The following is a 24,610-nucleotide window of genomic DNA, read 5'->3' on the forward strand; positions in this document are numbered from 1 at the left end:
GGCTGATGGGACAAAGCCCCTCGCACAGCGGGCTGAACGACATAAGCGGGTTCCCACACAGTCTGCAGGCTGGACGGGCTCCCTCTGAAGGCGCGAGGGGGACCCTTCCTGCCTCTTCCAGCTCCCGGGGGCTCCCGGCGACCCTGAGCACCATGGCTTGCAGATGCTCCTCTCCGCCCTCTGCTTCAGAATCTAGAGAATTCAGTGGGCACCTAGGCAACCTGCGATTTGGCCGACAAGACAAACACTGGCCACTGGCCATGGCGCCCGTCCGTTCAGGCCTCCGCGAAGGCCCAGAGGAGCAGCTTCCTTTGTGTTTGAGCAGCAGACCAGCCTCAGGACCCAGAGGCTGTAAACAGCCGGGGATGGGCCTCGCTGGGCAGCCCAGCAGGTCTAACTCGTGTCCCTAGCAGCGGTGGCTTTGGGGGTGACGCCAGCAGGAAGAAGTGACACTGTGGGAGCTGTCCCGATCTAAAGCCTTCATCTTCGGACAGAGTGTGTTTTCTTCCAGTTTCAATTTTTAATGAGGTGTTGAGTGAGACGGGTTTGATCAGTTTTATCCTTCAACGGGCTTGAAGGATAAATATATTTACAAACCAAGTTGTAAGCTATCAACCCTGATCCCTCTATCTCTGAACCTGCAAAATTCCCTTCAGGAAATGACCAGAAGGAAATGCAAAGGTTCGGGGGCACTCATCCTCGGGGGCAGTCCCCCACGGAGCCTTTGAGGTGCTACCAGAGGGCAAGCTTTGCAGGACCGCCGATCCCGTGGCAGATGAGGAGGGAGGCTGGAGCCTGCACGTGACTCCATCTTTCCCCAAACTTGGCTCCACCTTCAAACGCTTATCTAGCACCCACTGTGTGTGTCCACTGTCCCGAGTACGGGGGGCGGGGGCGGGCCTCAGGATGCAGGAGGTGGAGTGGTGCCTGCCCCGGGGGCAGGACCCTGCAGAGATGCCCCCTCTGTGTGCGGAGAGCAGCCCCTAACCAGGCCCCCAAGCGCTTTGTGAGAAGGGGCCGCAGCGGCTTCTCCCCGAGGCCGGCTTCCCTCTGCGGAGCGGGGGGCCGCAGGGGCCGCGGAGTCCTCAGGCAGAGCGGTGACGCGGGAAAGTGTCCGGAGCAGGAGGTGGGAATCTGGGCCGAAGTCTCCTTCCTGGAGGCTCTAGGAGGGGGCTGGGCTTGAGCACCCTCCTGCAGGCTGGGGAGGTTCCAGGGAGAGGGGCAGGCGTCGGGGGGCGAGGGGGACCCGGCTGAGGGGCTTCTGCGTGGTGGCGGCGGTTCCCCACCATCAGGCCCATTTTCCCCGGGGGAGAGGAGCTGAGGGGCCAGTCAGCTTTCAGCCGCTCTCTGGCTGCTCCCAGGGGCACCGGCATGTGCTAAGAGGAAGGGCAGGGGTCCACCCAATGCAGCTGCCCACGGTGACCGCCGGGCTTCTCTGGCCCCTGGACGTGGGCGAGCCCGCAGGTGAGGCCTTCTGGAACCCAGCTCTAACCCGCCAGCCACCCTGTTTCTGCTGCCACCTGAGCAGGGAAGTTGGGGACCGATGGAAAGAGTCATGGAATCACTACATCTCCTCAACCTGTCCTGATGACGCGTCCCACCAGGGCTGGAACCATCCCCAGAAGTGCGTGTGTTAATGCACTTTCGCTCTCAGTACTGCATATAATATTATTTGAATTAAAGAAAGAGGAAGAAAGATAAACAGTGTTCATGTAAATAAAAGCTGAGGTTTTGATTTTTTGGGGGGGCACGTCCAGTAGATTTTGTGTATCAGCACTTCAGCAGGGCCTTCCTTGGAAAAGAGGGCAGCTCAGAGGAGACACATCTGCTGGACTTCGCTCTAGTTAGTTTCCACCCCCTCCACCTGCTTGACTAGCCTTGGGATTTGGGGGCCACCCCCTTTACATGCCTTAATCAGTCACCCCACGTTGTCAGATTCGCCATCAGCAATTTGAACCCTCCTTCATTTTCTACCGTAATATGAGGAGGCAATCAGTTAATTTATGAAGACGGCTGATTGCTCTACAAGTAGCCCATCCTGAAGCCACTATCCTCCAGATGAGCCTGGAGCCCGCCCGCCGGCACCTCCGGAAAGACTGACCCTCCGCTGGCCGGGCTTTGACGGTCACGGGGGGAGGGGCTGGAAGCCATCCCAGCTGGCGCAGAAATTCGCTCAGGAAAACCAACCACTTGGAAAATGGGTCTCCTTCCGAGCATGACTCACATCCGCCTGGGTCCCCGGGAAAGAACCAGCACAAGGGCAGGACGGGCGCTGAGATCTGAGCGTCCCTGAGCGTCCCGTCACCGTGGCTCCAGCGCTGGACCGGGCTGCGCTCAGTCACGCTCTGTCCCTCGGCTGGGACCCGGGCTAGTGTCTCAGTGCCCAGGGCTCAGCTTCCGGGTCCCGACGGAGGAAGTAACACCCCCCACCGCAGGTTCTGGTGGGTTACACCATTCCAGCGACGCTAGCCTCCATCCCCACTCGTCATAATCAGCCTGTCGTAGGTGGTGGTCCTAACCTAGTCTCAGGATTTGGGGGTCATCCCCCTTTAAATGGATTAACCAATAAACACCACATTGTGGAATTCACCACCAACAAATCAAACCCCCAGACTGCACATCCAAATCACCGGTTGATGCAGTGGTCGTGACCATGAGGGCTTAGGGGGAGCTGCCCTGGTGCCCTGCTTCCTTCTCCAGCTCCCGGTAACGCGTCTCTGCATGTGTATAAACCCCGCGGGTTCTGCTTCCCCAGAGAACCCTGATTTGTACAGGTCAGACCCCCGGGCACCGTCCTGGCCTCAGCCTGGGGCTGCACGGGGCCTTGAATAAGTCATTCAGGTTGTTCTGAGTTTTCTCCTCTCACGGAGCAGAATGTATGGTAGCGTGATCATCATTCATCAGATTTCTAAACACGTTGTCAGAAACCTGAGCTGCTCGTAAACAAACCCCGGAAGTTGGTGGAAGTTCAAATGAAAAGCACGTAGGGAGGTCTGGATGTGACAAAGAGGCCTGTGGCCTGGGTGCCTCGGGCCGCCCCAGATGTGTGCACTGGGCCGCCCCAGATGTGTGCACTGGGGCCGAGGCGCCTGCTCCAGGGTCTGGCCCCGAGCCACACACGGCCCGACGATCCAGTGGGTGTGTGAGTGACCGGCACGGTTGTGTTGAGGATGTATTTAACAGAGAACGGAGACGGCCGGCACGGAGGGCTGCACCAAAGCCAGGCTTCTTTCTGCTCTCAGCCCTCACGTGTGCGGGCTTGCGGGGCGAGGGGCACACAGTGTCCCCTAACCTCCAGGAGCTCACCCTGCTTCTGCGACACACGGGTAAACAGGGAATTATGATTCTGTGCCACGAGGGGGGAGTACAGGGGCCACGGGGGATGAGCTCCCCCAGGGTGGGTGGTGGGGTTGTCAGGGGAGATTGTCCAGAGGAGGGGGCTCACGCGGAGGGAACCTGGGCAGGACCACTGGATGGGCTCTGAACCCCCTTGTTTCTGCTCCCTTTGCTGGCCGGCCCTTCTTCCGAACAAGACCGTAGTCCTTCAGCTGCTTTGAAGCCGGCTCTCTTGTGTTAAACAAAAAGCAAACAGCCCAAGGTTCCAGAATATTCCCATCCAATGACGCTACTGCATTAATATTAGAGTCAGTTCATTGGGGGTTTGATGTTTAGTTTTTCAAATTATAATAAATGATCATCCATTATGAAAATAACCTTTGATATCTAATAATGGGAGCTGACAATGTTTAAACGACCTGATTTCTTGCACAAGGCATGTTTCTTTAGCGTCAAACAGACAAGCATCAGTCACTGTATCCATTCGTGTACTTGGGTTGTCAGAACTGGAAGCAAACTCAGGCCCCCGGAAGCAAGACGAGGCAGCAATGACGTTTCGTACAGGGCTGGCTGGGGCGCACCGGAGCCTCGGGAAGCGCCTGGAACCAGAGACTGCTGAGAACGCAGCTGTTTCTCCGAGTTGAGTGTTCAGTCTCCGCCTCTCTCCCCACTTGCTGGATTCTCCATCTCTCCCCAAACTGGCTTTCGCTGGTCTCTGATTTACACGAACCGGTTCAACCACATGCAGAGACCAACTGGCAGAAGAGGAAGCCCCTGTTCTAGTCCCCAGCAGGGTCCACCCATGCCGTCCCCTGCGGGTGGGAAGTGGCTAGGGCAGCGCTGTTCTTCAGTGCCGGGAACTCTGAGCCAGAAAGCCGCTCCCACAGGTCTGCACACCTCACACTTCAGAGAAACCAGAGCAGGTCCCTGGGATGTGAAGGCCCTGTGTTCTCAGTCCAGTATGCATTTATCTCTGAACTGAACAAACTCTTGGAGACAATAATTCCTTATTTCTGAGGATTTCCCTGGGGAAAGTGGCAGGAAGTGGTCATCTGCTACAGAGAGGCAGCCCCCAAAGCCCTTGATCCGCAAAGGTCATTTACAGCCCCACACCCAGGCGAGACTTCACCTCCCCATCGTAACCCCTACAGGGCAGCAGGTGGAGACGCAGGCCCGTCCACCCATACCCAGAATACGGGCTCCTAACCCAACAAGGACATTTTTGAAAAACAACATCTTAAGCATTTTTTTATCATTTATGTATGGAACGCTGTTTTCAAGGGTTATGACAGGAGCAAACCTACATAAAGTTATACCGGGCACTGGAGTCCAGTTGGGATGACACCTTTTAAATCACGGTGATTTAACCCTGAAAAAGAAAAATGGAAAGCCATAGAGCCAAACATAAATAAATTGTGTTTGAAATCTTGTTAAATAGGGCACAAGTAAACACAACAAATTTACTAATAAATTTACAAATGCTTCACATACCATTAAAAGCCAACATGGGAATTGTATTTCAGGAAATACCAGTAAATAAAAAGCAAGCCACAACGTGAAACAAATTAGAATAAATGTATATAAAATTCATATCGACAGAGCAAATGTACTACTAAAAATTGGTACAAAATATAAGGCAGACTAAAAATACTTAAATGATTCTTTAAAAAGGTAGCCATAGTACATGTTAAAAAAATACCTTAATGGGCTTCCCTGGTGGCGCAGTGGTTGAGAATCTGCCTGCTAATGCAGGGGACACGGGTTCGAGCCCTGGTCTGGGAAGACCCCACATGCCGCGGAGCAACTAGACCCGTGAGCCACAACTACCGAGCCTGCGCGTCTGGAGCCTGTGCTCCGCAACAAGAGAGGCCACGATAGTGAGAGGCCTGCGCACCGCGATGAAGAGTGGCCCCCGCTCGCCGCAACTAGAGAAAGCCCTTGCACAGAAACGAAGACCCAACACAGCCAAAAATAAATAAATAAATAAATAAATAATTTTTAAAAATACTTTAGTAATAGTGAATACACAGTATATAACAAAATAATACATTTGAAATAGTTACAATGTCCAGTGTCTAGGAAAAGCAAAATTTCACCATAAATATTTAATACCTGGTGAGCAGTAGGAAAAAAATAACTTCTGCTTGAGACTAGCTTAACTCTAGTAGCAACGCCACCATTGCTTTGGAGTTGTGTACCCAGGTGTTTTTCACTTCAATGTTACAGGAAAATCCCAGATTCTGCATCAAATTAGCTGTGTGGCTTGTGGGAAAAAGATACCCCTGGGACGGGAAACTCCGGTTGCCTTTGCTTTGATGGTTGGCAATGTCCACTTCCACCAGCAGGGGGCAGCAGCACCCTCCATATCACCTTCCTGGCCACCTGGTGATGTCCACTGAACTCCCATCCCAAAGAAGGCAAGGGGAGTTCAGGGTGCATCTTTGATAACACACATGGTATCTAAAACACAACACCAAACCTCAATCTGGGCGTGACAATTAGGGGGAGTCACTGATAACTCATGTCAGAGTCAAAACAGAACCACAGCTGGTTCCCAGTTATGGGAGGGAGGAAAGGGTTTCCAGCTGTCCACCTGCTGTGAAGCAGGCGATTAGGCAGATGGGTCACGCCCCATAGGAACTGACCCTAGTGCTAATGCCGGGGGATTGTACCAGCCCATCCACAGTCTACATGGTACCTCCCATCATTCTATGGCCAGTTAAGAGGGAAAAAAGTGTTCACAATTCAATGAAAAAGCATGCTGTATCAACATTTAGAATTTTCATTTTGTACTTGTCAAAAGAGCTATTGTTGTCTTATTTAGACACGGGTTTTTATCAAATATCACTTCTTTGGATACCTAAGTAGGGAAATAAGGCAAAACCAAGTGGTTAAGATTCCTTTGCCTTTTGTCAAGTTCAGGGTCTGTCTTCCAAACCACATCCCAGCCCGGGATGCGCACGTCAGGCTCCTCAGGGCACTTCCACAAGGGCAGCGGCACAGGGAAGCGGCGTCTGTGGAATGAAGGGCATTCCAGCCCCGCCGCTGCAGTGGTTCTGCCTGCACGGTCCTGTGCAGGAGAGGACACAACACAGGGTCAAGACGTCTGCTTGGCCCAGGGCGACTAGACAGAGCATCCTGAGTCCAGAGAAGAGAAAAAAATGGGCATTTTGGGTTGATAACATGTGGTCTGCAGCATATATAAATATTCTATATATATATATGTTCTGTATATGTATACATGTATTCAATAGGTATTTTGTATATAATAGACTATATATAAAAAGATGATAAAATGACATTAAAATGTTAGCAGTGCTTATCTCTAGTGGTGAGATTTGCTTTAGTGATTTTCTTTGTTTTTGTTTTACTGGGTTTTCCAGTTTTCTACATGAAACTTGAATACTGTTTTTGAGGGAAAAAGTTTAGAAAATAACAATAGAAAAGTAAAAACAGACTTGTAGATTCAATAGAATTTCACTTAAATCACAACGAGCTTTATTTCTTATGGAACTTGAAAAGCTGATTCTCAAATTTATATGGAAAAATGAAGGACCCAGCGTAGCTGAGACTGTGTGGAAGAAAAGCAAGGCTGGGGCAGGTACCCTCCCAGGAGGAGGACAACTCAGGGAGCTGAATGGTTAGTACAGCATGGGGTGGGCAAGAGGACACACAGACAGACAGCGGGACAGCGCAGGGAGCCAAGAACCAAGCCCCTTCATACCTGAAACAGATTTGTGTTGGAGCAGGTGTGCCCTATTTGATAAATAGTAAGTACCATTTAATGAGTAGTACCTTGGCAATACATTAAACACAGAGGAAAATGATGTTACATCCCTATTTCACACCACATTAAAAAATCAGTTCCACATGGATTAAAGACTTAAATACGAAAAAGAACTGTAAAACTTTTACAAGATAATAAAGAGACTCTCTCTATAACCATGGGGTGCATTTGGATCTGAAGACACACACACACACACAATCATGAACAAAACTGATAAATTGAACTATGTTAAAATTAAAAACTTCTACTCATCAAAAGATACCATCAAGAGATTAAAAAACAAGATGATTAAGCGCTAGACATCTGCTCTACAAAATTATGCCCATAGTTGCCAATACTGTATTGTACACTTTAAATTTGTTAAGAGGGAAGTTTTACCAAAATTAAAAAAAAAAATGTTTGTTTGAACAAAAAAAAAAGATTAACAAGACAAGCCAGGATTAGGAAAAGATGCTGGCGACACATGTAACTCACAAACAGTTAATATACAAAATATGCAGAGAATTCACATACACAGACAAGAAAAACACAAATAACCTAATAGAAAAATATTCAAAAAACACTATCAGACAGTTTGCAGAGAAGGAGTCACAAATGGCCCATAAACGTATGTGAAGGTCTCAACCTCATTAGCAATCGAGAGAATTTAAAACCAGATGAGCTACCACTTCATAATTAGAAGCCAGGCAATACCAGCTGTTGGTGGGAGGGAAGAGCTGGGCATCGATCCATCAGGAGTAAATGGATAAGTAAGTTGCGGTGTGTTACATAAAAAAATACTATGCAGTTGTCGTAAAGAATGGGACAAAGCTGTGCAAATTAACATGATGTGTCTTGAGCAAGAAACATCGTGGGAGAATACATAACGTGCAACTCCATTTGTATGAGGTTCCAAAACGACAAAACCAAACGCTGTGTGTCTACGGGGATACATACGTCGGTGGTGAAACTCTAGGAAAAGTCGTGGAAGATCAGCCTGCGCGGGGGACAAACACGCAAACATCTGGAAGCTCGCAGGAATCAGCTGGACGCATCCTGCCCTGCGGGAGGGCCACAGGCCAGCAGTCAGGGGCCCACCAGGGGGTACCACAACGTGAGGAGCACGCGGGCTCCCAGCGGGGGCCCAGTTCTTATAGCTGGACCACAACCGCTCCAGTCGTCCACCCCCCAGCCCCGCCCGGCTCAGTCCAATGCTCCAGGCAGCCCTCGGACTGTGCCTGGTCTCCACGCGTAGATTTGCCTTTAAGGAGCTGCCGTAGACTGAATATCTGTGTCCCCCCAAACGCATATGTTGAAACCAAATCCGCAATGTGATGGTGTCAGGAGGTGGGCCCTTGGGAGGTCATGAGGTCATGAGGGTGGAACCCCCATGAATGGGACTTGTGCCCTTTTAAAAGAGACCCCAGACAGTCCCTCCCCTCTTCTGCCACGTGAGGTCACAGCCAGAGACAGCCGTCTATGGACTGGGAAGCCGGCCTTCACCAGACATGGAATCGGCCGGCACCTCGTCTTGGACTTCTAGCCTCCAGAACTGCGAAAAACAAACTCCTGTGGTCAAAAGCCAACCAGTCTGGAATGGAGACAGGAGGGAATATAGGATCCGCAAACACTTGTATTTTGCCCACTGGGTTTAGTTTTGCTGTAGACTAATACCGTGACCTCAGATTTGGGGGAGCTCATTTAACATCAGTTCCTTGCCTCCTGTAATAACTACTGATGTTCTGAGCCTATGAGACTGGGGAGACCCTGAAACGTGGAGGCCCCATCAGAGCAAGGTCACACACAACACAGGTGTGTCCCAGGGGACAGCAGCCTGCCCTCCACTTTTCCGACGGGTCCTTGTTCCCAGTGTGCCGCCGGGATGAAGCTGCAGAGGGATTAGGTAAATCGGTGAAGGTCGTCCGGGAGCCAGGCTGATGTAAAGGCCACCTCGAGAGAACGGGAGCTTGGTGGGCCCTGCTATCTGTATGTCTGCTGTCCGTGTGTCCAAGCTTTGTCACTTGGGGAGTGAGCATGCCACGCATCTTTGGTGTAGCTTGATTATGGAAATGCTCCAGTGCAGATGGGCTTTCTTGTTTTTGTTTCATTCCCTCCCCTGCCTTGAGAACCTCAAGTGTAGGTTAGATGGATGGAAGGACGTCACTTTCCCGAAGGATCCGTGACCGGTTGTTTCTGGAATGCTATTGTGTCATTTCCTAGAGCAACACCGTTCCTTAAGTAAATCAAAACGGATACATTTGCACCCTTGTGGCCACAGGAAAAGGACCTGGGATGCTCAGAAATGAAGCTCTTTCCTCTCTTCTTAACAAGGGCACAGAAGGGCCCCAAAGCGATACGTTCACTAGTCCTTCTGTCCTTTGCGATGTTTTTGAAAAGGCCACTTATCTGTAAGGCACCCTGAAGACTTCCCGACAAGAATCGATGGAAAGTCCCATGCAGGCGGTGGGCTATTGAACAGCGCTGTAAAAACACGTCTGCTTGTGAAAGAATCACGTTGTTACTACGCAAAGGACCCAGCAGCACTACAGGAGCAACCTCGAGGGGCATTAAAGAAGAAGGATCAAGGTGGTAGGAGGTTTGAGGCTGGGAAAGGAGACAGAAACTGCAAACAGAGGCCAGCGTGGTCAGGCCCCGCAAAGCCGTGCCCAGCCTCCCGACCACAGAATCAGAGAAACACGCGTGTGCTGTTTCAGCTGCTGACATGGTGACGGGGGCCCGCACCCCAGTCTCTGATCAGCCGGCTGTGTGACCTTGGGCAAATCACTCAATGTCTCTGAGCCTCAGTTTCCTCACCCGCCAGCCAGTTGATCCCTAAGGTCCTTGAAAGTCCTGTGAACACTTTATTCCACATTTAGAATTAAAGGAAGGCCAAAGCCAAGAAGAAACGCTGGAGAGGGTTGTGGGCTGACCCTGCCTGAGGCGCACCTTGTGGCGGGAGCACCGCCTCTGGGACCCCCGTTTCCCGCCCCACTGTGCCTGCCTCGCTGCCCCTCCAGCCCTGCTGCCTGCACGGGGGCAGGTTGACCTGTCCCCCACCTAAGCCCCGCCCCTGCCCCCCGACCGCCCCTTCCCTCTGCCGGCACCACCGTCCCTCGATCCGCCCTCACTGCTGCAGGAGGGACAGACAGCCAGTGGCGCTGCTGAGCGGGGCCCTGGACCTGCCTCCGAGGAGGCCACGTCGAGCCCAGGAGGCCGAGAGGCGAGGACGCGGCGCAGAGCGAGGGCTGAGGCTCCAGCGGGAAGAAATCGGGCCCCGGCGGGCCAGTGAGAACACACGGCGCAGGTCGGGACGCGACGGGGCGCAGCGGGGGAGGGCGGGCAAACGCGAGCTTGGAGGGGACCTGGGGTAGCACGAGGACTTGGCGACCCGTGGGTTCAGCCTCAGCGCGGGGCGCTTCCGGGAAGGGCTGCACCCAGAGGCTGGTGGCCGGCGCTGTCGTCCCCGCGGGGGGACGGGGGGGGCCCTGAGCTGACCCCCGGCCGAGGCAGCGAGCACGCCCGGCAGCCCGGCCTCTCCCGTCCCAGGGCCAGGGCGCGGGAGCCGCCTTGCTGGGCTTGCGGGAGGGCCGGCCCTTACCTACCCCAGTGCCGCGGCCGTGCGGGAGGGCCGTGACGCCGGCTCCCGGGCGGTGAAGGTGCATTTTCCGAGCATCTTGGGGCGCAGTGGCCAAATTCACCCCTGAACGTCTAGGTGAGGCAGGGAGGGGCCTCGGACGGCGGCTCCACCTGCCTGAATTACTCCTCTCCCGGGCAACACGGAGGACATCACACCCACTTCAAAGGGCTGTTGAGGGCATTAAGTGCAAGTTCCTGTGAAGCACTACGGAAGCATTCCCTTCGTGCTTCACGGGGCGGCAGGGCCCGGCCGCATCGAGAGGACGCCCGACGCACACGCAGGAGCCGGGCGGGTTGCGTCGCTCGGGGCGATGGCAGTGCCTCCGTGATCACACCTCGCCAGTTAACTAAATGTGAGGCCGGGGTGTCAATCCTCCGCACTGTAGATTCAAACCACGGGCTCAACGGGGTTCGAGCTCCCTGGGGAGGAGACCGCCCCCCGACCCGGCCGGCGGGACGCCCGCTTGCTGCCCTCTGGTGACCCCGTGACTCACCCAAGCACCCAGGAGTCGGAGCCTGCTGGAGACCCGCGTCCCGTCCTTCTGCAGCAGACCTTGGAGACTATGCCCCGCCGTGAAAGTCCAGTTCAGGAATCCAAGATCCCACGCCTTTAAAATTAAGGTGCTGATGCTGGCTTCCCTCGGGGTGCTGATCACTTCGGCAGCCAGGGCTCAAACTTCGAACCTCGAGACCAGGAATCTGCCAGGGTCAAAGCCCAGAGCGGCCCCCGACAAAGGGCCACTCCCTGAGGTGCCCGGGGAATGCTGAGGCTGGAGACCCCATTTCCTGGCAAACGTTTCATCACGCAATCTTCTGTCCTCCCGTGAAACCATGATTGGTTTCTAGTGTGACCCTGAGCGCTGAGGCGCCTCTGAGTCGTCCGAGCAAAGTGGATGATTCCTAGCTGAGGCGCTTTGTTACATTCTTCGCAAACTGGCAATCCGTGCACGCAGTGAAAGCCCTTCTCTTAACCTGAATACTGTGTTAGTCGGTGTGACCCACTCTCCAGCCACCTGCACTGTCCATCCTGCACTGTCCCAGACAGACATGAGGCCAGCAAAGCATGGGCACAGCCAGCAGGGCTGCCTTCTGGTCCCCCCCGCCCGCCCACCAGGCTCTGAGAAACGCCTCCTTTAACTGGATGACGGAATCTAAGCTCCGTGAATGTAGAGAAGTGGTGATGCTTCCCTGGGCGCCTGCGGACGGCAGTGTCGGCCCGACGGACGCCAGGATCCCGAGGCGAGGACCCCATGGATACAGAGCCCCCCAGCCAGCCCAGGGCTTCCCAACAGCCCACGGGAGCAGGGACCTGCACGGGCCCCCCCTGGAGCCGCGTCCCAGGGCCGGCGCTGCAGCGCACTGGGTTCCCGGCTGCACGGTGAAGCCCTTCCACCCCGGCCTCAAGCTCGCCTCCTGGCCCGATGCTCGCTGCAAACCTGGTGTCTCTCTGTCTCATCCCATCAGCTAACGCAGGGTAAGCTGTGGGGTAGTTAGTAAACATGGTCGAAAGGAAAAATGAGAAGTCTTACATTGTTTTACTCTTTTATTTTTGTGACATTCTTTGCACATGTAATAACAGCTCTGGTGCCACCTCTGTTCCTCAGGCTCGTGTTTCTTTTACCCAGAGACAAGCTCTGTTACTGGTTTTTTGACATCTCAAGTATTATGTACTGCATTATCTGTGTAAAAGTATATTTATCTCCATACCCAGTAGACACGGGTGCCATCTACTTTACACAAACGAGAGCATAGGAATCACACTTCCTCATAGTACTTTTGTTTTGTTACTTTGTTTATTGGAAGTGGTTTCATTTTGGTACATACAGAGCGTCCTCATTCTTTGAAATGCTTTTATATATTTTCCTGTTCGGTTGCGCCAACATTTATTGAAGCGGTCCACCGAGAGGTGTTAGATTATTGCCGTTATTTTTGCTTTTACAAACAACACTGTGTTCCCTGCGCTTGGGCAGGAGGAGCCCGGGTTCCCTCCAAGCCATTGCTCAGCCATCCCTCTGGCCACGGTCATCGCCGAAGGGCCACCGCTGGGACCTGCCACAACTCTGCAACGTCGGAAGAGGGCATAACAGGATTTGGTTTGATTACCCCCAGTTCCCACCACTGGGACTAAAAGGCAGGAGTTTTCATCCCAGCCCTGCAGGTGACGTCTGTTCACCCGGGACCCCTCGCTGCCTCTCCGGGGGTCACGCTGCATGAGGAAGCACACCCCTCTCTCTCCTGGCTGTTTTCTCAGACTCACCTAGTGTGTGAGTGTGACCAGGGCAAGATAGCGGCCGTCCATGCGCGGGTCCTGCCTGCAGATCCCATCAGCTCAGCGTCCCCCCGAGGGCCAGGCGGTTTGGGCTGTAAACCACCAGTGAAAACTTGCAGGGATCATAGCAAGACCTGGGCCAAAAGAGAAGCAAGGACTCTGATGCCGCTTGAAGCAAAAGCTCACCTCCCTCCTCCATTTCTTTCCCTGGAAAGACCTTGAAAAACCAATACAGATTCTTAACCATGCTTTTGGGTGACCTCCAGGTGGAAAATCAGGTTCCCTATCTGGGCTTTATTTTTAGGGCACATTTTCTTTTGTTTCTCTGTCCAAGGAATCGCAACCCACTAGGCGCCACTGCTTTCAAGTGCTCACTTGGAAAATTCCTGCAGTTTGCACAGTATCGTATAACAATTTCGCGGAAAGAGCATCATGGCTTCTGCCTAAAAGTAACTTCTTAAGAGGGAAAGCTCAAGCGCTTGGCTTGTCATTGGCATGAATTTCTCTGGTCATGGTCTAATGCAGACCAAACTGGAAATCCCCGAAGTTAATAATTCCACTTGGTCACTCTCAGATGCTTGACTTAATGAGGTCTTTTAGTGGTGAAACTGCCAGTGATGGTGCTGGCTTCTCACACACCCTGACCGCAGTAGCTTCCTCTTTGCCCCAGAAGATGCTTCAGTAACAGGGGAGGGCAGGGCGACGGGGGTCGGCCCTGGCAATCAAGGTGGCGGTGCGGGCACTTGCGGGTGCTTGCGTGTGCTGTTGAAGGCTTTGTCCGTCTGCGAGCGGCCTGTCTCTCCAGGCCGTGGGCCCGCAGCCGGTCGGCCCAAAGCCCGTCCTGCCTGTGCCCTACGGCCCGGTTCCACGCCAGGTCTGGGTGCCCCCACAGCTCAGCACCACTCAGGGCAGCCTTCAGGCGTCCTCTGGACCCACACCCACCGTGTCTTTCTAGGTGGAGCCAGGCTTACCTGTAAAAGTACATGGGCAGGTGTGTCTGTGCACCTGCGGGGAGATGCATGTTAGAATCTCAAAGTAGGCCACAGCCCTTGCGATGCTCAGAATAGTAGCCATGCATTTACTTATTTTTGTTTGTTTTGAACAAGAACAACTGCAGAAAGAAAGACATTCTCGATGATGAAAACACTTCTCCTGTTTAAATGAGGGATACGTCACAGGAGGCAAACTGAACTCCTCCTGTAGCAGAAAAAGGAAGGAAGGGAGTGGATGGGGCACGAGTGGTCCGTGTGCTTCAGGCACAGGCTCTGCCTCATTTGGTTTCCTGGACGACCAAGTGAGGCTGTGATTTTACTCAATTCTACAAAGAAGCCGAGGCCCAGATAGGTTTAGGAACTTGCCCCAAAGGGGGAGGACCAGGAATAGAACCAGAGACGTCTGATTACAAAACATCCCGAGACACCATGATGGCTTTTCAAAAGTGTTTTGCATGTGGGCGGAGAGGTCATGAACAAATACTTCCAAAGAACAAATTCTCCACGGAGAACGTGGAAGAGGAAATATACACAGAGCTTTCCACCCACTTCCCCAGCAGTCTGGGCCCCAGCATCACTTCCCCGGGAGGTCCTGGTACCTGACTATGGACCACAGGAGGAGGATGGGCACCCCTCCATGGCTGTCCAGCTCCGCACCTTAATGTGGTGCTACATTCTGCGTCCAGATAACGACAAACATGTCGTAAAACCAAAGCTGGGCAGACATAAGACACTTCTTACTGTGTGGGACCCCCTGCAGTTTACAGAACCTTCGCCATCCCTGGCCCTTGCCCACTAAATACCAGCAATCACTGCAACAACCAAAAGTGTCCCCACAGATCCCCTCGGAGGCAGAACCTCCCCTGGTAAGAACCACTGAACGAAGCGTTTAGTAACACAGACAAAAAGATACAGTAGATTCAGAATGGGTTTTGGAGGCACACTTACAAGTTGTGTGACCCTGAGAAAGTCATTTAACTTTCCCTTCGGAGCCTCAGTCAATTCTCTGCGAAATGGGGACTCAGAATCACCTCTTTCCCCCCTCGCTTCATTGGTGTAAACGCCGGCGCGCTCGTGCTCCTGGAGTGGCCACGGCGCCCCAAACGGCTGGTCCTCGCTCAGCCCCCGGCCCCTGCCCGCTCCCACCTGCCCACGAGGGAAAGTGGGGTAGATAATACCTGTCTAGAGCGTTCTTGTGATAATGCGATGAGCCAGCGTGTGTGCAGGGGCTCCCAGATGAAAGCAGAAGTTAAGCATGACAGTGTCGTCGCACATGGGCACCCAACGACCTCACACACAGATTGGCACAGCTCTGATTCTCTCGGGGCGCCGGCAGACAGTTAAACGTTCACCACTGTCCTTGGTGAATATTTGCAAGTCCTGATATTCAGATCCCCGGTTCCACATCTACTGGCACAGCACACGGGGCATCAACAAAGGTGCCCGTGAGGACGGAAGAGGATTTCACGGTTTCAGCCTCCACACTGAAGGGAAAAGCCCATTTTAGAAACTCCGTGGAGGCTGTGGACAGACTCACCCGAGTCCGAACGCGGGGGGAAGACACACGAGGCTGGGTCTCAGTTCCAGCGAACCCCTTCCTGCCTTTACACCACGCGTTTACTTCCCACCTTCTCTCAGCCTCCCGTTTCCTGAACTAAAAACTAGGGACAACTATCACTTCACAAAGAAGACTCACCTCTTCTTGTTATGAGAATTGAATGAAGAAACACATATAAAACATTTGCTCTGAGGTTCATGCCATCCTGGATTCAGAGCCGTGGTCTAAGAATACTTTTGATCTCACATCCCCAGAAGTGAAAATAGCTAAGCGAACTCTCCTTACATAATTATGTATTTTTAAACCATATATAAGTATGGCCGTGCTAACATATTACCTATATTTTAAAACCTACACAACAATAAACATGCTTAAAGGCTGAGCTAAAGATTAAACGAATAATGCCCTAAAATAATTGTGGGTTATTTTATTTATTTATGGTATGGCAAACCTTTTTATCCTCCCTAAAAGAATACATAATACATACATAATACATAATACAATTTTTTTTGTGTTGTGTTGTAATACATAATACAATCATACATAATAGTATTTTTAGTGGAGAGTGATGTGATTGAACTTCACTCTTTTTGAGACTCTTAGTTTAACATTTTCTGATACAGCATTTGAAGGTCTGATTCTAAGTCGTGTACCTTGATACTTGATTTTAATGGCTCTCAAACTTGTAAAAAATACTCCTCAACGAAGCACAAACCCAAACAGTAATGAATAATTGACTTACTAAATCATGTTACTCATTTTTCAATCTTATCCCCCAATTCTGCAAACATTTTTGTCTGAAATTCAGCTAGTAAATTTCCATCTTCCATGATGTCAATTAGTTGTTCTTGCAAATTAATCGTAAGTCACTGCATATTAACATTTTATAGCAAATGGAATTACAACCCACCATTTTGGGGAAGATTGTCAAATAAGATAGAAAATAAAGTCTATTTTTTTAAGTATGCAGACCGGAGCATTTTAATAGATGACACACATCATTTTGGGCAACAATAAAAATTTTAGCCCATCTGTTTTCAAAAGCTTCTCTCAAGTTTCTTTCAAAAAGCTGTAATTTTCTTAGTCATTTTTTTTAAAAAATCACCTTTATTTTTAAGGTACAAAATTAACAGTGTTGGTTATTATTTTTTAAATATCTGCTAAGAATCATCCTTCTGACAGCCATTAGTTTTCCCAGTGGCAGGTCACAAAGTTTGAACAGCTATGTTGTGGTTTTGTAACAGAAAACTGTATAAATCATCTTTAAGTTCAACACTTTTAATTATCCTGCTACAATTTAACCAGAATAATTCTGGTACAAAAAAATATTCGTTCCCCACCTCATTACAAAGTAGTATAAACATTCTTTTATGTTTTCATTTCTAAATCAGCATAAGTGTGTTGGTGGCATCTGTAGCACTTGGAGGCTTGTGGCTACAAGAGTCTGATTGTTGTAACGCACTTATGCAGATACAGTGAATGAGTCTCACGTGCGTTGTAATAACTATTATCCAGATCCTTTCCTTTTCTGCTTCAGTCAATGAGATTGGTTACAGTTTTTCCATTAAAATTTTTTTACTTTAATAAAATAGCCAGTTACTGTTAAGAATATATGTTCTGGGCTTCCCTGGTGGCGCAGTGGTTAAGAATCCGCCTGCCAATGCAGGGGACATGGGTTCAATCCCTGGTCCGGGAAGATCCTACATGCCGTGGAGCAACTAAGCCCGTGCGCCACAACTACTGAGCCTGCGCTCTGCAGCCCGCGAGCCACAACTACTGAGCCCGTGTGCCACAACTACTGAAACCCACGTGTCTAGAGCCCGTGCTCCGTAACAAGAGAAGCTACTGCAATGAGAAGCCCGTGCACCACAACGAAGAGTAGCCCCCGCTCGCCGCAACTAGAGAAAGCCCACACGCAGCAATGAAGACCCAACCCAGCCAAAAATAAATAAATAAACTAAACTAAAAAAAAAAAAAAAAAGAATATATGTTCTATGACACATCTTTCTATAGATACACAGTAGAAAATGGATCTCTTTTCAGTTTAGTTTTGGAGCAGAATACAGCAGGTGTCATGAGTATTGGATACATAGACACCTTGATTAGAAAGAAGACATGTGCAGCCTCCAAGTGCCTCCCAGACGCTTGCTCTTTACAAAAGGAACAGCAGCACTTTTCAGGGGAGACCTGCAAACAGACCTTAGTGAGGAGGCGGCGGTTAGCGTCTGCAGTAGCGAGATGTTTGGACCTGTGGACCCCGGATGAGGGGCGGACAGACACCCAGCGTGCCCTCCGAGGCATTCCTGACACCTGAGAAAGTATCAGACAAACCCAAAGGGGAGACATCCTGAAAAATACCTGTCCAGGACTCTTCCAAAGTGTCCAGGTCATGAAAGACTGAGGAACACTCCCAAATGGGAGTGTGCAGGGAGACCTCACACTCACGCCATGTGGGGTCCGGATGGGATCCTGCTGGGAAAAGGCCATCGGCTGGAAAACAGGAGAAGCGCAGAGAAGGTCTGCCGGCTGGTGAACAACACGCGCCAGGGTTGCGGTCCTGGTGTCCGTCACTGTGCCGTTAACATCAGGGGAACTAGGTGAACGGTACGGGGGAGCTCTCTGTACCAGTTTTACAAATTTTCTGTAAATCTGAAATCATTTTAAAATAAGACGCTAACAAGGAGCCTCTATGCTTTTATCTGCCTGGATAGGAGCTCCCCCCTCGCTGTGTACCGCACTCTAACCCACTCCCTTTCAGTCTCGGGATGCTTCCCACTCGCCCCCACAGCGCCCGGGACAAAGGCATGCGTTTCGGCGCGCTGCCCCATTACTTTCTTTGTATTTCGGCTCTTTCACCCACAGATGGAAGTGCTTCCTCCGTGGTGTTTGACTAAAATTGCTGCTAAGTTTGAAATCCAAAGAGGCTTCTGGAAATTTTTCAAACATTTAGTGAAATTTTATAATGTATTATATTTAGGATCTTTAAAACAGTAAAAAAAAAAAAATTGTCATCATTTTCATGTGTTTGATCCTTAAGTGTCTCTCTCATCTCGGTGACTTTATACTATTATTAGCCAATATTTCAAGACACGACTTACCCTTCGGGGAGGGTTATCCTGGCTGATGGGGAAGGTAAACCTGTGACTCACAGTCTTGGTCGCTCTGAATCCTGTGGCCTTGTCAGACACGGGAGCAGGGGTCCAGTTAGACCTGCAGAGGCCTCCACACACCATGCCGTGCTGGAGCAGATGTGTCCCCTCTGGGGACTTCCCTGGTGGTCCAGTGCGTAAGACTCCATGCTCCCAATGCAGGGGGCCCGGGTTCCATCCCTGGTCGGGGAACTAGATCCTGCATGCATGCCACAACTAAGAAACCCGTGTGCCGCAACTAAGACCCGGCACAGCCAAGCTAAATAAATTTTTTTTAAAAATTATTAAAAAAAAAAAAAAAGTGTCCCCTCTGTCCTGTCCGTTTCATCAGCATGACCGTCAACCTGTGATTCTGCACAGGACTCTTTCTAAATCAATGTTCCACTTTGCAATGATTAGTTTTTCTTAAAACCAGATAATTTGCAAATCCAGTAAAAGAGGCACACACCTAGGCTACTTATGAGACTCTGAACAAGCCACTAAGGCGCCACGGTCACCCTCTGACTGGGACCTCCCGGCCAGGTCCCCGCACAGCTTGTGGCAGTGACCCCCCAGAGGCCAACTAAGCGAGGGCCCCAGGGCCACTCTGAATATTAGGTGCTGGCGATGTTAGTTTCTTCGTTAGCTGAGAATAAATATCAGTAGAAGTCCGGATGGTTTTCTCCCCACTCTCCAAAGCCGCGCTGTCCAATAAAGTAGCCAGAGCCATACGTGGCTATTTAAATAAAACAGCAAATTAATGGAAGGTAAATAAAATTAAAATTTCTTTCATGAGCCACATTTCAAGCGCTCAGCAGACAAACGTGACCACACTGCACAGAGCAGAGAGAGAATGTGGCCAGTTCTGCTAGGCAGAGATGCTCCGGTGGGCTGCCTTGTGAACTCGTCGCTTCAGAGAAACGCCGGCGATCCACTGGGCGGGAGCCCTGGCACGGACTGAAGGGCCACTGGCACGGCCCAGAGCCAGTCCGGGGCTGGGGGTCCCCCGCGCCGATGCACTCCCTGCCCTCCTGCACCTCTTTGCTCCATCCCAGCAGCTGCCAGGCCCTGTGAACCCTGCTGGGCTGTGAGAGCCGAGCAGGGCCCGAGCTCCCTCCTGACCCCGATGGGCTTCAGCATGCACTTAGCAACATCTGAAAAGACCAACACCTTCCTTGAGTCTAATTCCCCATAAATCAAGCAAAATAATAGTTCAGGCTGTGAAAACAGGGCGAGTGTTATTTGTCCCGTGGTTTATTATGGGGCAGCTTCTTAAGGTGTCAGAGAAATCCAGTTCTGGCTGAAAATCCTTTAGAAGGTGTGACCGAGTCCACATGATGGCGAATGACAGTGTGAGCTGGCACGGCTGCAGGTAGGGGATCCTGGAAGGAAGAAGGGGGGCAGGTACAGAGAACCGAGGGCGATGGGCGGGCTGAGGCCAGATACACAGCCCGCTGGCAGCTTAGCCAAGGGCTGGCCACACAGGAAGCCCCACAGGTGCCTGAAAGGATTAAACTGTCATATGCTGACCTGTGTTCGCAGCCTAAATTATTGTTTGCCCGGGCAAGGAGGCAAACGCCGCTTTCTAAAGCTGGAAAAATTCAATCAGTGGGGGCCGAGGAAGCAATCAGTCAATCAGCAGCCCAACCCCTAGACCTGATGAAAAAGAAAGTCCTTCCCTGGAATCCCGCTCCGAGGGTCCTGGAGAGGCGAGTGGGGGGTGCACAGTCCCTGTGTGTCCAGCCGTGATGGGAGGACGAGATAAACCGCAAGGAGATACGCTTCAGTGGGAGAACAGTCTCCCTGCCCACTTGTCACCAGGCAAATGCGACAAGTGATGAAGAAGTTGGAGAGGACGAAGTTGGAATTCCTTTCGTCTTCACTAGCCTCGTGCATCTGATCAGGCAGCAGGAAGAACGCCTTGCTGCTGGTGGATGCCAGAGGGCGTAATGGGAAGCAGCATCTGTTTTCACTCAGGGACCAAATAATATTTTTCTAAGTCTGGCTGAGCAACTGGGTTTTCTTCTACTGGCAAACCCAGCATGGTGCCTTGTAAATCTGAAGGTAACACTTTTTCTTAACTTTTTCCTTCTACTGACACGTGGGAAAACAGACTTGTATTTTCCCCTCCACGCCTGGTCCTCTGACTGCCCTTAGCATTAGCTGGGATTCCCACCGGCTCAGAGGAAGAACCTTCCATGCAGACCTGTCCCCTCTCCCAGACAGAGCTGGCAGACCGTCTCCTCTCTGTCCTGATGCCACGTTTCCTTTCCTTCGTCAAAATCACAGGGGCCAGGCTGACAGAGGTCTTCCTTTGTCCAAGAGAGGAAGAGAAGGGAACTTAGTTACTTTTTTTTTTTAACAGGGGTCTACATGCACACAGTATAATCCGTAGAGTGTACTAATCTTACGGGTACAGCTCGATGATTTTTTTCCATGTATATTCACCAGGTCAAGATCTAGAACATTCTCAGCACCAGAAAATTTCCCTCACACACCCTCCTGGTCCATCATGCATCCCACCCCCAGAGGCAACCGCTATTCTGATTTCTGGAAACACTGATTCTTCCCATGAGCCAGGCACTCACTATGGGCAGCTGAGCCCTCAGGACAAGCTCACGTTAACCGAGACCATACAACAGTGATGCCAATTTGCTAATTTGTGGCTAGAGATGCCATTTCCCCAGAGGCTCATTCCTGCCGGCAAAGCCCGCCTCTTGCCAGTCACCGTCCTGACACCCTCATTCCCGGGGCACGAGCTGGGTGAGCATGGCATGGCTGACATTTTCTTGTTGTAAACTTCCAGGCCAGCAACTCTTTAAAAATGCAATAAGCCTGACACCAACATGAAAAGGAGGGACAACACCAAGTGTTGTTGAGAACATGCAGCGCTGGAACTCTCACGCTGCTGGTGGAGCCGAAGTTGTTGAAACGACTCTCAGAATGTGCGCTGCAGTCTCTACAAAGCTAAACAAACGCCTCCCCTAAAACAAGCAAATCTATTTCTGATTTATAGCCAACAGATAGACACGTGCCCACCAAAGACATGTGCTGAAATGTTCACAATAGCTTTATTTGTAATAGTAAACCTGGAAGTTACCCAAAGGCCCATCTATGGGAGGATGGATGCATACAATGAAATACCATCCATCAGTGAGGCAGAAAGGTGACAATGACACCTCTAGGAAGTGGACAGCCAGGGGTGGAACCCAGGCCTGGCGGTGCCAGAGCCTCACTCTCCTGTCTCCCAGTGTGACGTAACAGTCCAGTACTTTCACCATGAGCAACAGGAACTCAGGCCAGCTTAAATCACAGTGGGATGTATTGGGAGTTCCCCGGCGGCCTAGTGGTTGGGATTCTGGGCTTTCACAGCCATGCCCCGAGTTCGATACCTGGTTGGGGATCTGAGATCCCGCAAGGTACGAGGCCAAAAAAAAAAAAAAAACCTCCCTGGCACAGAAATGCTCAATAAATGTTGTTGTTATTAAAAAAAAAAAAAAGAGTGGGATTTATTTTGAGGCTAAAAAGATCTAAACAGAAGGGAAAAGGAAAGAAAGGAGGGAATGAGAAGAAAAAGGAAGAGGACTGGGCCTTGCAGGAAGGTGGAGGGGCGCCACCCCAGGCGCTGAGCGCTGGCCCTTGGTTCTTGCTCCGTCTGCTTCCACAGACTCTGTTCTCTGCTGGTCACGCCCTCCTCCTGTAGGGATGGAGAGGACCCTCTCCCCGAGCTTGCGTCTTCTTACCGAGGGGGGTGTGTGCGAATGTCTGATTCTCACTTATCGCTGTTTTCAAATACTAAAGGACTCATTGAAATAGCAGTTCATGCACATGATGTTTTAAAAAAATCAGAAAGGGATGCATTAAAGAGTCTCCTGTCTGACGCCAGCCCCTAGCCCCCTCCTCCAGAGGCAGCACCCATATTAATGTTTTGTATGTCTTTCTAGAGATATTCTGTGTATAAAAGGCACTTTTTTAGCACCCAGGCTGGTAGAAAGAAAAATTCAGAAAGGCCAATAAAAATCTGAACAGATGCCTAATCTCACTAGTAATCAGGGAATGAAAAAGTAAAATGACAGGATATCATTCCATCAGATTAGCAGAAGATTTTAGGGCTGACCATATTAACTGTTAGCAAGAACATGGTTAAAAAGAACTTTCATTCTGCTGGTGGGAGTATAAATGTGAGGAGCCGCTTTGGGCAGGGAGTTGGCAGACTATAGTGAAATACAAATGCTTTTGTCCTAAAACCGAGCAATCAGTCCACTGAGATCTACTCCAACCAACACTCAGAGTTTACACAAAGAAATGCATACAAGCACGGTTGTAATAGGAAAAAAGATAAATGGTCGCATAACCATAACATGGAATGCTGTACAGCCATTAAAATAAATAAACTCGACGTCCATGTAAATATTCAAAATATGACGAGATCTCATGGTCTATCTACACGATCCACTCAAAAGCAGGAAAAGATTCCAAAACTATAACGTTATTCTGGTTTCTGCTTGGGGATGTAGAAAGCCAGAAAGAGGGTCACTTCCACCCTTACCACTAGGAGAAGACCGGAAAACTACAAATTCCTGCTCTGATGGGCTTTCCTAAGCCCATCAGAGCACTGAGGTCACAGGACAAAGGATTCACCAGAAATCTGAGGAGAGGCAGGTGGCTGCAGGTAGAGACAGAAGGAAAGTGCTTGCTTACCTGGGGTAGGTGCCGCCAGCACCAGCTAGAAGAATTCAGCTAGAGCCTCATCCACCAGAGGGCAGGCAGCAGAAGCAAGAAGAACTACAATTCTGCAGCCTGTGGAAGGAAAACTACATTCACAGAAAGATAGACAAGATGAAAAGGCAGAGGACTTTGTACCAGAAGAAGGAACAAGATAAAACCCCAGAAAAACAACTAAATGAAGTGGAGATAGGCAACCTTCCAGAAAAAGGATTCAGAATAATGATAGTGAAGATGATACAGGACCTCAGAATAAGAATGGAGGCAAAGATCGAGAAGATGCAAGAAATGATTAACAAAGACCTAGAAGAATTAAAGAACAAACAGAGATGACCAATACAATAACTGAAATGAAAACTACACTAGAAGGAATCAATAGCAGAATAACTGAGGCAGAAGAACGGATAAGTGACCTGGAAGACAGAATGGTGGAATTCACTGCTGCAGAACAGAATAAAGAAAAAAGAATGAAAAGAAATGAAGACAGCCTAAGAGACCTCTGGGACAACATTAAACACACCAACATTCGCATTATAGGGGTCCCAGAAGGAGAAGAGAGAGAGAAAGGACCTGAGAAAATATTTGAAGAGATTATAGTCGAAAACTTCCCTAACATGGGAAAGGAAATAGCCACCTTATGCTAATGCATATATATGGAATCTGAAAAAGCGATACTGATGAACCTAGTTGGCAGGGCAGGAATAAAAACGCAGACGTAGAGAATGGACTTGAGGACGCGGGGAGGGGGAAGGGTAAGCTGGGACGAAGTGAGAGAGTGGCATGGACATATATACACTACCAAATGTAAAATAGACAGCTAGTGGGAAGCAGCCGAATAGCACAGGGAGATCAGCTCGGTGCTTTGTGTCCACCTAGAGGGGTGGGATAGAGAGGGTGGGAGGGAGACGCAAGAGGGAGGGGATATGGGGATGTATGTATATATATAGCTGATTCACTTTGTTATACAGTAGAAACTAACAACATTGTAAAGCAATTATATTTCAATAACGATGTTAAAAAAAATAAAAATAAAAAGCCTTCAAACTCACTAAAATGCAAACAATTACCCTGGGAAACCACTACACACATCAGAAAGGCTAAAATTAAAAAGAAGTTCAATAACATGTGTTGGTGAGGTTGAAGAGAAGCAGAAACTTCCAGATGAGGTTGGTGGGTGTGTAAATTGATATTACACCTTGG

The 24,610-nt window shown here is 50.2% G+C and overlaps 1 long non-coding RNA gene across 1 annotated transcript; it reads right to left on the minus strand.

Moving 5' to 3' along the window:
• Nucleotides 1-1,707: 1,707 nt before the first annotated feature.
• Nucleotides 1,708-10,095, minus strand: LOC309647724. The gene is made up of 2 exons (XR_014256264.1): nt 5,345-10,095; nt 1,708-5,035 (listed from the first exon to the last, which is right to left on the minus strand). It is a non-coding gene; the product is annotated as an uncharacterized lncRNA (long non-coding RNA).
• Between the last annotated feature and the right edge of the window lie 14,515 nt (nt 10,096-24,610).

Source organism: Balaenoptera physalus, assembly GCF_965194825.1.
Source record: "Balaenoptera physalus genome assembly, chromosome: 18".
Classification (NCBI taxonomy): Eukaryota; Metazoa; Chordata; class Mammalia; order Artiodactyla; family Balaenopteridae; genus Balaenoptera; species Balaenoptera physalus.